Source organism: Agelaius tricolor, unplaced genomic scaffold, assembly GCF_023055355.1.
Source record: "Agelaius tricolor isolate 1412-34295 unplaced genomic scaffold, bAgeTri1.0.p SCAF_2, whole genome shotgun sequence".
Classification (NCBI taxonomy): domain Eukaryota; kingdom Metazoa; phylum Chordata; class Aves; order Passeriformes; family Icteridae; genus Agelaius; species Agelaius tricolor.
Genome location: NW_027269262.1, coordinates 27,641,331 through 27,652,908, shown reverse-complemented (window position 1 = coordinate 27,652,908; position 11,578 = coordinate 27,641,331). Strand labels below are relative to the sequence as shown.

Sequence of the window (11,578 nt, the reverse complement as noted above, 5' to 3'; positions counted from 1 at the left end):
GAAGTCTACTGTGCTTGTATTGCTACAACTTTTCCTTCTAATGGATGCGATAATGCCTTTAACCCTTCCCTCTCTCTCCTCATACTCTACACCTCTACCTTTCTAACTTCTACTGCCTCTGATGCTGGGCTAAATCTGCGGGGTTTTTGGTGGGTTTCCTTTTTTGTTTGTTTCTTTGGGGTTTTGGGGGGAGGGTTTGAATAGTGTACTGCTTATGATAGAGGGAGCTTTCATTGTACTGATGTAATCTTCAGTCTTTCATCCCAAAACACTCAGTGGCTAAGAGGCAATGCAGTGGTTTGAGTTTAGGTGAGTTAAGCTGTTTCTGTTTTCTTAATTTTCTTTCCCTCTTACAGGATCTGAGGGGGAAATAGTAGCTCAGTAATCCTGTCGCACTTGCTATTGCCTGCTCCAAATAACTATGCTTCTAGCATCTTACATTAAAATTACTTCATTTTGTCTTCAAAGACAGATAAAGAGGATGATACTTAGAATGTGCTTAGGTTGCTTTATACACATTTCTACAGAAAATATTTAACTAAATAAAAATGGATTTTCATATCTTACAGATTACTCACCTTAATGCATATATTTATGTGCACCAGAGAAGGTGTTTACAGTATATTAAAGAATGCTTCCTCCTGCAGTGAATCTTTTCTTCCTTGTTCCTGTTTTCTGCCTATGTATATTAATAACGTTCAAATAAGAGACTAACCTTGACTTTGTTAGGTATTCAAACCACCCTGACACACATCTGCACTGAGAGAAGTTCTCTGGCTGAAATCGCCCTGCTGCTTGCAGTAAGAAGCCATCTAGAAAGTGCTTGTTGCACTAAGCAATCACCAAGTACCTTCTGAAGGCTGAGACAAAGATTAAATAGAAACTGAAAAGAGCACCTGATAATCACTCTGCCAAATAGCTGAACTTAACTGCTAATCACAAACTAAAAAAAGCTACAAGATGGTAGCAAATTAAGAGAATTTTATCTGTACAGGCAGTATGTTTTTCTGGAACAGGACAAGTTCTGTCATTCCTGGCAATGTGAGTGCAGCAGTTGCACAATGGCACAAAATTCAACTTTCACCTTACTCACTGCACTAGCCAAATTATTGCATGCATACAAAACATCTGACATAGCTGCAGAGATCTCTTTCATAGGACTAATGATATCTGATTGGAGAACAATCTTTTTGTCTAAATTTTAGCTTTTTCTTTTTTCTTTTTCATAATTGCATGAGTTCCCATTTTTATTTATGAAAATAAGGGAGCCATTTCTCCATGGTACTAGCCTATTCCACTCATGTCATAACTTAAGCTTAGCAATAATTCTGAGTAAAAAATTAATACAATAAATCAAATATAATTTAAATTATTAAAATGATCCCCCAAATGGGAAAACAATTGTGTTACATGAAAGATTTCCTATTAGCACAGAGATTTAATTACGCTAAAGGAGGTCATGATGGATATATTCAAAACCAAAGAAAGCCTGTTAAACAAAAGAGAAGCACCAGTCTTTAAAGGTGGTAGACCTAAATTATCTGAAATAGTCTAGGTTTGTCAGTTATTCAATGATTAAATACACACTGTAGAGATCTTTACAGGTTCAGATGGTGAATGTTTCAACAATTTCTATAAAAGGACTCAGTTCCTTTTCAGATGGGTAGCCAAAATCCTAAGTCACTCCTGAAAATGAAGGCTGATTATAGGATTCACTTCAAACCCATGTACGTCATCAGTAATCAGTTGAAATTACAAATTAGAGACATATTATCAGCAGCCAAGTTAAATGTAAATTAGACAGGAGGAAAAAGAATCTAAGCAGTATCACCTGGTTTAGAAGGAAAGCAGAAAACAAAAACAGGTCACTTTTTTCTCTTTTATTTGCTTCTTTCAATTCAAGACACTTGATAGGTAAATTTAATTTTATCAATTTTTTATTTAAAAGGAAGAATAATTATCCCAAATAACTTGTAGTCAATGGAACTAATGAAATCTTAAATTAATGTCCCAGGGACATATAAAATAATATATATGGTAATTAAAATATCAGAACAGAGGATGTATTAGGAAAAGGATTTAATGGAAAGAATCCTTTAACTTGGTTACACGTTTATTATGTTTATTTTTTTCATGTGCTGCAACAAGCCATATGATTCTATGAAATACCTTAAAGAGAAAGCAGAAATAATCCACCTCGCATTATCAATGTTAAAATTCATCCTGGTGGGTGTGACTTCTCCACAATCAACCATGCCGTATGAATCTGGGCAGTGAATTTCTCTAGTTACCTTGCATGAAATGTCTGCCTTTTGTGCTGTAGAAAGACTTTTAATATAGTCTAACTTAAGTGAGAAGTACCAGTTGTGCTTTATAACACGAATGTTATGGCTCATGTGAGCTTCCTGATGCCTTTTTTCCTCCCTCTCAATGATTCTAACAGATGAGACATCACAGGACATCCTCCCAGGTCAGAAAAAAAATGTCCATGCACAGTGGAATTACTTTTCAAACATGCCAATGAAATGTAAAAATGGAAGACCCATTTATGATGCCTTGGAGCTGAATTATGTAGATGTCTTCTGTATCTTATTATGACTGCAATACATGTTCCATATCAAATGCTCCTTCAAAATCATTAATGGCTCTGCATGTTTGTCACTCTGCCCAGCTTACAGAACCCAGGTCTATGCATCTGTTCTAGCTCTTAAGGAAAAAAGTGATTATGGAAGTGGAGATTCCAAGATCAGTGAAGCTTAGAAATGAAAGTTATTTTTTGGCTAATCAGCAACAAGGTTGGAGTGCTTTGGTCCCATAAAGACATGGACTGATAGGGGCTGCTTTGCCCTGCAGGAAACTGATCAGCTGATGTTTGAGACCATGACTGTGTTGCTATCCAACAAGTCAAACTAAAAATGAAAACAAAAGAAGTTATTTTTTAAATTATTTTTATGTTGACTGTTTGATATTTTCAGCTCTTCCATCATTATTTCAATGATTTCTTTACAGTTTCAAGGCAAATTTTTTATTGTCTGATGAAATTTGTTACTTATAAGAGTTGAAATGGAGGCTGGTTCTCCTCACTGGGGATCGCTCTTTGGTTTTGTCAACCCAAGTGCTCATATGAAGCTCTCCCAGCATGTCACTGTCTCTTTTCAACAGTATGCAATTATATGTTGGAAGTAGCACCATAACTCAGTAGTAATTAGTTTGGTAATAATTTGGAAAACAGCTTGTGCAGGGTTAGCTATCAAACCTGAGAGTACCAGGACTTCTTACACAATTGCATATTTATGCCGATAAAGAAGATAACACACACATAGAATTATTAGTACCCAATCCAATGAGAGCTCAGAGGATTTGTGATCTTTAAAGAGAGAACATCTAAACAAATTTTGTAGCTTAAGTTCTTTGGGGACAAGAATTTCTCACATTTTGTATATGATGTCACTGTGGGCTCCCTGAAATTTAATACAATTGAGTGCTATTTCACAATGAAAGCAACATCATAACCTTACTCATGACCTAGAATAAATGCAGAATCCTTCAAAATTAGTACCATTTGAGACAATTGCCAGTTTGAAGAACACTTGCCAGGTGATGCTTTTTGTTACTTCCATGAGACTGCTTGTCCTGATTACTGTTCTGTATAAACACAAGCCATACTCATAGTTTGGAGATCCGTACTTTGTGAAACTATACATTTGGGTGTATAGCATGTTTCTATGCTAGCTTTGCCTTTCAGGGTTTCAAGTGGTGTTTGTTACCTTTGGGTTTTCTCCACTTATTCAAGTGTATATCAACTATCTGTGAAACCAGCAGTGGAAGAGGACAGTATTATAAAAATGTTAGAAATTAGTTCTATTTTACATTAAAGATCTTTTATTTTAAATACTTTTACACTGTTCCTCCTCAAATCAGAGACATGATATTTTACAGAGATATCATTTGTATTTGGACATTTCACTCTTGTGAAAATTCCTGCACATTTCACCATTATCAAAAATGTGAATAAAAATGGATTGCATATGCTCAATAGCAGCTCACATCCCTTAGAATCTGTATTCATTCATGGTGCCTAAATTCCTCAGAGCCCTGAATGCTGACTTAGCACATATATGACATTTTCACAGAGTGAACAGACATGCAGAGGATCTAGCTGCACTGCACCATCCCCCCCATCCCCTGCAATTAGTATCTGGAGAAACAGCAGAAAGGTAAGAGAAAAGAAAGATTATACAACAAAATGAGGCATCAATGAAAGGGTTGAAACATAGAAAATATTATGAAGTTTGCCCGTTATCTTAATCCATTCCTTTCATTCCAGGTGAATCCCTCCTATTTTTAACCTGGATTAATACTTCACTCATTAGACAAAGTTCTGCTAGTCTAAGAATGGATTCTTGCTTAGGCCTGGAAAGTAAAGGATATATATATCCCATATATATGCATGTATACTTTACATGCATTGGAAGAGAATGAATGCCTTCCTCCCAGGGCAGTTAAGTTCTGCCTAGAAGCAGGGTCTGTCTCTGACCATCAGAGTTCCTGAGGGACTCTCCACAGTCCCTTACATCAGATGTTTCACACAGGGCCAATAACAGTGTGCTTCTCATTTCTGAATGCCCACCTCAGGACTCAGGACCCTGATGGCTCAGGTGAAGAAGCATTGAGCAGTCACAGTCGCAATTAAAGTGAAGGGATGCTGAGATTAAAGATGCAGATTATTATAAAATGTGACAAAATCCAACAACTTGGACCCTGGGTAGTTCAGTACTAGCTGTTGTCTATGTGTCTCTGCTGCCTGTCTGTAAAGTGGAATATATTACCTTGTCACTTCAGAGAGGTTTTGTTAAGATAAATTAACCTTCAGGAAGCTCTCAGAGCTTTGCATGATGAGCACCATAGGGAAGCCCAGAAGGGAATGAATAATTCTGTCTTCAGCTCAGTGTTTGAGTGGTGTGCTTGGTTGAGGCCTAGGGACACACACTGAAAACTAAAAATAAGTCAAATGTTGAAAACCTGCTGATTAATTTAATTCCATTTTTCACGTGCCCATAATGAGGTGGGGGGAGGATCTAGAAAAAATCCCTGTGTCATGATATATTTAAAGACTACATTGATTTTGGATATGAAGAGAGGGAGTTAATTCTTGCTTTGCTGTCTCTTGAGTACTTGATTTGAAACTTTAAAAATGGTCTTTCAGTACAGCTTTTTACGTATAGTAGAACATTTTATAGCTCTCTCTGTACCATTGTCTCTGTACCATTAGGCAGCTGGGAGAAAAGCTCACAGAACCTTAAAATGAAACTTCAGGCATCAATCCAAATGCTTTTTCCTGGTTTTTCTTAGCTTTTATAAGAGAAAAGCAAAAAAAAAAAAATTCTGTTTTAAGCATAGTCTGTACCCTGAGTTTATAGAAAACATGTGAAACTAAGCTTTTTACACAGAAAACCTTTATGCTGTATTACTCTTCTTATGAACCTTCTAGTTTTTTCAACTTCTTTTTTTTTTTTTTTTTTGCCAGGTCGGTTACTGGCAGAATATTAGCCAGAATAATGTAGAAGTATCTTTGTGGTATGATGCATCCATTTTGACTTAAGAATGTTTTTGATACCTGGAGTTCCTAAGTTTTTTAAAATTATGTGATCAGAACTTTTTAGCAAACCAAACAAAAAAAAAAAAAGAGATGCAGAAGTGTTAGGGTAGGATTTTATACTGCCTGAATTATGTGTATTAACTGCATTTTTTCTGAATTCAGCCTGCACTGATATTTCAGTTTGATTTCCTCCTTTTTTAGCTCTTGGTATCCCTGAGGGTGTATCCCAAACAAAACAGAAGTTGGGGGTGCTTCTTGAAAGGAAGCCACATTGGAGAGCTGGACAATAACAAGGCTGTTTTGTCCATGGTATTTAGAGCAGTGTTGGTGAGGGATGTGCTCACCATGTCTAAAAAAATGGGAAGGGCTGGAGACAACTGCCATGCTGGCCAGATAGAAAACATCATTCCCTTCTTTGAATAGTGCTAAAGCAAACACATTCTGTCCATGAAAGAATTCTATTTTCTTTTGTGTATAGGGTTGGCTATAAACTTTGCTTGATTCCTTAAGACCAGTGTCCTGGTTTAGAGCAAATTTGGGAGGAGAATTACAAATTTTTTCATTTGTTGAAAAATTACAAATTTACAACCATCAAAAAAGTCACTCTAGGAAAACCTGTCAGTTTGATGAAGGAAAAAGTGTTGTCATAGAGCTCAAAAAACATATTTAGTTTCCTTAAAGAAGTAACAAATGGATAAATCCTGGTGTATTTTCATTTTTCACATTGTTAATTTCCCTTTCTTCTCCTAGCATGGGCATGTTGGGTATAAGTGAACACTGAAAAAGCAGGAAAGAAAGCAGAATAGATGTTGCATTGAGGTTATTGGTTTTTTGGTGGCCTTGTGTTTTTGGGTTGGTTATTTGGGGTTTTTTGGGGGTTTTTTGGTGCTTTTGTTTTGTTTTGCTTTTTGGTTGGTTTTGTTTGTTTGTTTGTTGTTATTGTTTTCTTCCAATTTTGAAGGTTTACAATAAATCATGAAAGTAGAGAGTATCCTTAGGGAAAAACTGTTTTCTTGCAAGACTAGCTCCTTATTTAGCACTTGAAAATACTTCTGTTGTTTCAAGGTATCTGTTTTCTGATTGTCTGGTTTTGGAACAAAATCTTAGTCAAATAAGTCTTTATGAACAATGCTGCTCTGTGGTCATTTTTGCTATGTTGTAATTTTCAATTGTCAGTTAAATTTTATGATCATCTGCAAGTTATACAAATTTAACCATATTACAGTCTTATGAATTTATACCTACTATAGATGTTGCATTTCAGAAAAATCCCAGTCCATATCGAGATTAAATTATGACATTGCTGTCTTCATTAAATTTTCAAGGAATTTTGTTTTGTGTTTTTAGTCTGTGCTATGCCTAGCCCTCTTGTGGATGGTTCTTTAAGGAAGGAGAAAGCTGAGGATAGGAACAGATTACTGCAGCTTTTCCCAGCAAACTGGCAAACCGGAAGGTGAGACAGTCAGTGCAAGTCCGCAACAAGACAGTCTGTGAAAAGTACCATTTGATCATTATCTGTCTGTGATCAGCTAGGACAAGATCACTATTCCTGATTATTTATCCAGGAAAACATAAGGCATGTACAAATCTTTTCAGCTAAGGAATTCAATTCCTTTTAGCTATTCCCTTAATACCTTTATGCATTTTTTTTAAATTCTAAAAACAACAAACAAAAAAAAGCATGCTTCATAAACCAGTGTAGTGAAGTACCTTTAGCTTGAAAAGGGAGAGAGCTCTGATTTAATAAAACTGTAATCTTTCATTATGCTGCTGATGGTAGCAAATATAAGAATTTCAAAATAAAATAGGCTGTTTTGTCAACAATGGATATTACATATCCCTTTGAGGTAAGCCAATGACAATGCAAAATGCCTACTATAATGCCTTTTCAACACATTGGAAAACTTCAGAGAGGAAAGGATGAAAAACATGGCAAAGCTTCAGATATTTGCATACCAAATTATTCAATTTTTATCAGTAAATAAATTCACTTTCATCATTTTAACTACAGGTATTTCCTTTGTTTTAATTTTTATATAGATCAATGAAACAGCTACCATAGCAGTTTCAGCCTGTGAAAGGAATTTTCTGGAGAGGCAAAAAGCAAGTGTCAGCATTTGTCTTCGGGCATTATTTTACTGCATTTGTCTGCCTATGAGACAATAGTTTTCAAGTAAATTTGATAACTAGGAGGTACTTCACAATGCAGGAAAGAGAAGCCAAAAGGGAACTGGAAGCTCCAGAGATCATTGCAAAATGGGAAAGCTTTTCTTTCAAAGGTAGCTGGTAAGCAGAAACCCATCCAACAGTAATTTTCATCGACGCTTTAGCAGAAACTGTCCAGTATTAGACATACGCACCATAGAAACAATCTCTTTTTTATCTCTCTCTCTCTCTCTCACTCCCTTCATTATCCAGTGCATCAGTTAGAATTTGTCCCACTGTTTTTTCACACATCTACACTCCGTAAAGAAAAATACATCCTTGATATGTAGTATCAGTGTGGGTGACATAATTTGCCCCATAGTATTCACCCCGGTACAATAAATGCATTGTACTAAGTAAGACGCACGGAACGGTAGTCTACAGTCTAGAGAGAAATGCCTTTTCCAATAATCATTAATTAGAAATTAATTAATTTCTTTACCATTCAAAATCATATTTAAAATGGCAAAAAAGCCATGAAGGTTTTGAATGTTTGAACCTACTTGGGGACGTGGTTTAGTAGACTTGGCAGGACTGGATTAATGGTTGGACTCGATGATCTTAAAGGCTTTTTCCAACCATAATAATTTTATAATTAAATTATTCTACTTTAAAGACAAATATTCTTTAACAACTAAATGAACTTTTGATTGGCTAAGTACAAGTATTCATCATCTTCTGTACAGGAAAAACCTTAAGGACTATTCATGATTCTGCATTTTGACAACACAATTATTAATTAGAAGCTTAAAGACAGAAGTGGATCCATGTTGAAGTGTGAGTATGCTTGTGATTAAATGTTAGGATTTGTTGATTGGAAATGATTGACAGGTTACTTTGTTTTTCCAGGATGATTTATCAATAAGATTTAATTTGAGCTTTTGTTTTTTTGGTTGGTTGGTTTTCTTTTTTGTTTGTTTTTGAGAGGTCATGTTTTAGAATTATGACTTGGAATACCGTGAAAGAAAATTAGCCAAAAACTAAAGCAAAATTAACTTTATTTGGGCTAGCCTACTAAAACAGCTTTCTGTCTTTGTGGCATTTATAATATCTCCTCATTTTCAGTTTGACAAAAAAGATTATTTAAATAATGGGAGATGTTTTTTTGACTTCAGTGGCCAAGGATTTACAGCTCCTCCGGATGATATAGAGGAGTGTTTACTATATAAAAATTCCATTTGTCTCACTTGCTTGGACACTATCAATATGTTTCTTAAGTCAAACTCTTTAAAATCATTCTCAGGAAAAACCACAGTCATTTAAAAATAGCATTTCTGGGTTGGTTAGTCAAACTGTCAATGTTTAACACTTGTGTGGTCAGTAGGTTCTGTGCTTTTGGATTATAATGAAAAGACTTTGGGGATGTAAAAGTCTTGATTAGAACTCTCATTCAACGTTCGGTGGACCGGAGGTGTTTAAGGAAAGACTGGATATGTCACTTACTACCATGGTTTAGTTGACTTGAAGGTGTTAGGTCTTAGATTAAACTCAACGATCGTAAAGTTCTTCTCCAACCTAACTGATTCTGTGATTCTATGATTCAATTTAACTGGATCAAGAACTTTGATATCTTTTTAATCACTTTCTGGGGTTTTTTGTTTTGTTTTGTTTTGGTTTTTTTTTGTTTGTTTTTTTTTAATTCTTAAGTATTTCCATTCTTTAAGGTAAACACGTTGCATATCTAAGAAATATGATTTGCAGATAAGTAGTTTTTTGAATGCTTTATTTTTCACCTTGATTACTAGCTTGTCATTTTGAGAGGGTAAGAAAAAAATTACCTGAAATAAACCTTCTGAATAGTAGTCTCTTTCTTTATTTTTTTACATTCTTCTCTTTCCTTTTTTTTTGATTTCTAAATTTGTTTCTGAAAAACTGGGGAATATCTGGGATACAGGAAATACAAAAAAACACACACAAACCCTAACATTTTAGAGCAAGTATGACTGTAAGTGGCCTTCTTTGAAACCTTGTAAAGGATATAATTCAGAAGATGGGAGGGGGGATCTATGAGAGAAGACTGAATTCAGAACACAGCATGCTGTGTAACCAAACAAAAGAGTGTTACCTTTCATTGTTTAATATTCCTAGTGGTAAGGTGGTACCACTTTAGGATGTTGAAAAGTAGCACATGGTGGGGCATATAATTAAGAGAAGCCTGAAGAATAATTATGCTAGTAAAGCTCAGCAAAATGAGAAACCAGGGTTGGAATTTTCAATATCATATTATGACATTAAGTACAAAAAAAAAAAAGTGAAGTTAATGCATTTGTTGAAAATTGAAGAAAACTGCAGATACAGGCATTTAAAAAAAAAAAAAAAACACTTTTACTTTCTATAGAATACTACCATTTCATAGGCCATTTAAGTAAAATAAAATTTTATCTATTAAGGGTAAAATTTCAGAAGGATAACCTGAGAATATTAATTGATCTAAATGGAAACTGGCTCTTTCCTCTGTTGAAATATTTATATTTTTCTCTGTAGTCATACAAATAAAATGTCACAATTACTCTGAAAACTGCAATACCAGTTTAAGCCAAGTATCTGAGCTATTAGAAGCTATTATAAACTGAATTTTTCAGCATGAGCCTGTTCATGAGGGACAGCTCTAGGGTTGCCACAACAGCAGCTTTTTGCTGCCACTCCAGAAGATTACAAGGGAATTTAATTAATACAGCATTTGGAAGAGTGAAAAGATGTCTGTCCAAGATAATTCTCTAATTCTGGGACCTAGCTTGTGTCACAGTGGGCTTTCCTCTGACTACGTGAGGTGGATTTTAAGAGGATAACCAGAAGGTGTTTTGAGCTTCATCCTTGTTTCTGCCACTGCACTCTCGGTACAAGGGTTATGAAAGTAACAACTCTTAAGTCATGTTTTTCTGGCAGTTATTGGATCTTTAACACTTCTTTGAAAATAGAGCAATGCAGTTGCATATCCTAAAGGTGTCTACTGGTGTTACTAGGTTTTCTAGAGTATTCCAGGTGTTGGCATAGGGTTGGCAGTTTCACGACTGAGTGGGTGATTCTAAGTCTGTTTGAGTGCAGCTGGACATGAGTCAGAATATTCTAAGGTGACATTTGGACACAAGGCATATATGCTTAGGCAACCAATGCACTCATAAGATTTCTGTGGTTCTGTCCATTCTTCCATAAAATAAATGTCCAAGAGAAAGACATTAACTTTTATCTATACTAATATAATCACTTAAAGGATGAAAAAACATAAGATAGAACACAGATAGAGAAATCTATAAAAAATAAAAAAATCCTTATGGGAATGATATTTTCTAAGAATGCTGTTGGTTCTCTCCACAAATGCATGATATTAAGCTTTGGTAACAGAGGAAAGCTTTGAGAAAATGATTCTTCTGTTGCTGAGGTCACGTGATACTACCTGACATCTCTCTTAGATTAAAAAAATAAGAATTCTTTTCCTCAGGAAGATTTTGGTAGGGTTTTGAATGAAAAAGTTATCTCTTTAAACTTTAAAAAGCTTTGCCTCCTGGTGCCAGGATAGATGTCATATCATTGGTGTTTCACCATGAATTCTAAGGGTGTCTTGCACTCCTAATAACCTGATTCTATAATTTCAGAAGAAACTGAAGAAAAAAATTTTAGTTGAAAGAAAAAAATTAACTTTGATTTCACACCCCTGTACAGGCTCCTAAGAAACTCCCATCCACTGAATGCTTTTAATTGTTTTCAATTTAATTGTTTTAATTGTTTTCAATTACATGCACAAGCAGTAAATATATTTGTTGGTGGCTGGTTTGT

General features: G+C 35.1%; 1 long non-coding RNA gene across 1 annotated transcript in view; it reads left to right on the top strand.

Moving 5' to 3' along the window:
- Window positions 1-4: 4 nt before the first annotated feature.
- The window catches only part of LOC139603911 (uncharacterized), a 131,940-nt gene continuing 120,366 nt past the window's right edge, over window positions 5-11,578 (top strand). The window contains exons 1-4 of the long non-coding RNA XR_011683848.1: window positions 5-149; window positions 4,134-4,217; window positions 6,947-7,052; window positions 8,491-8,581. This is a non-coding gene — a long non-coding RNA (uncharacterized lncRNA). The remainder of the gene's footprint in view (window positions 150-4,133; window positions 4,218-6,946; window positions 7,053-8,490; window positions 8,582-11,578) is intronic.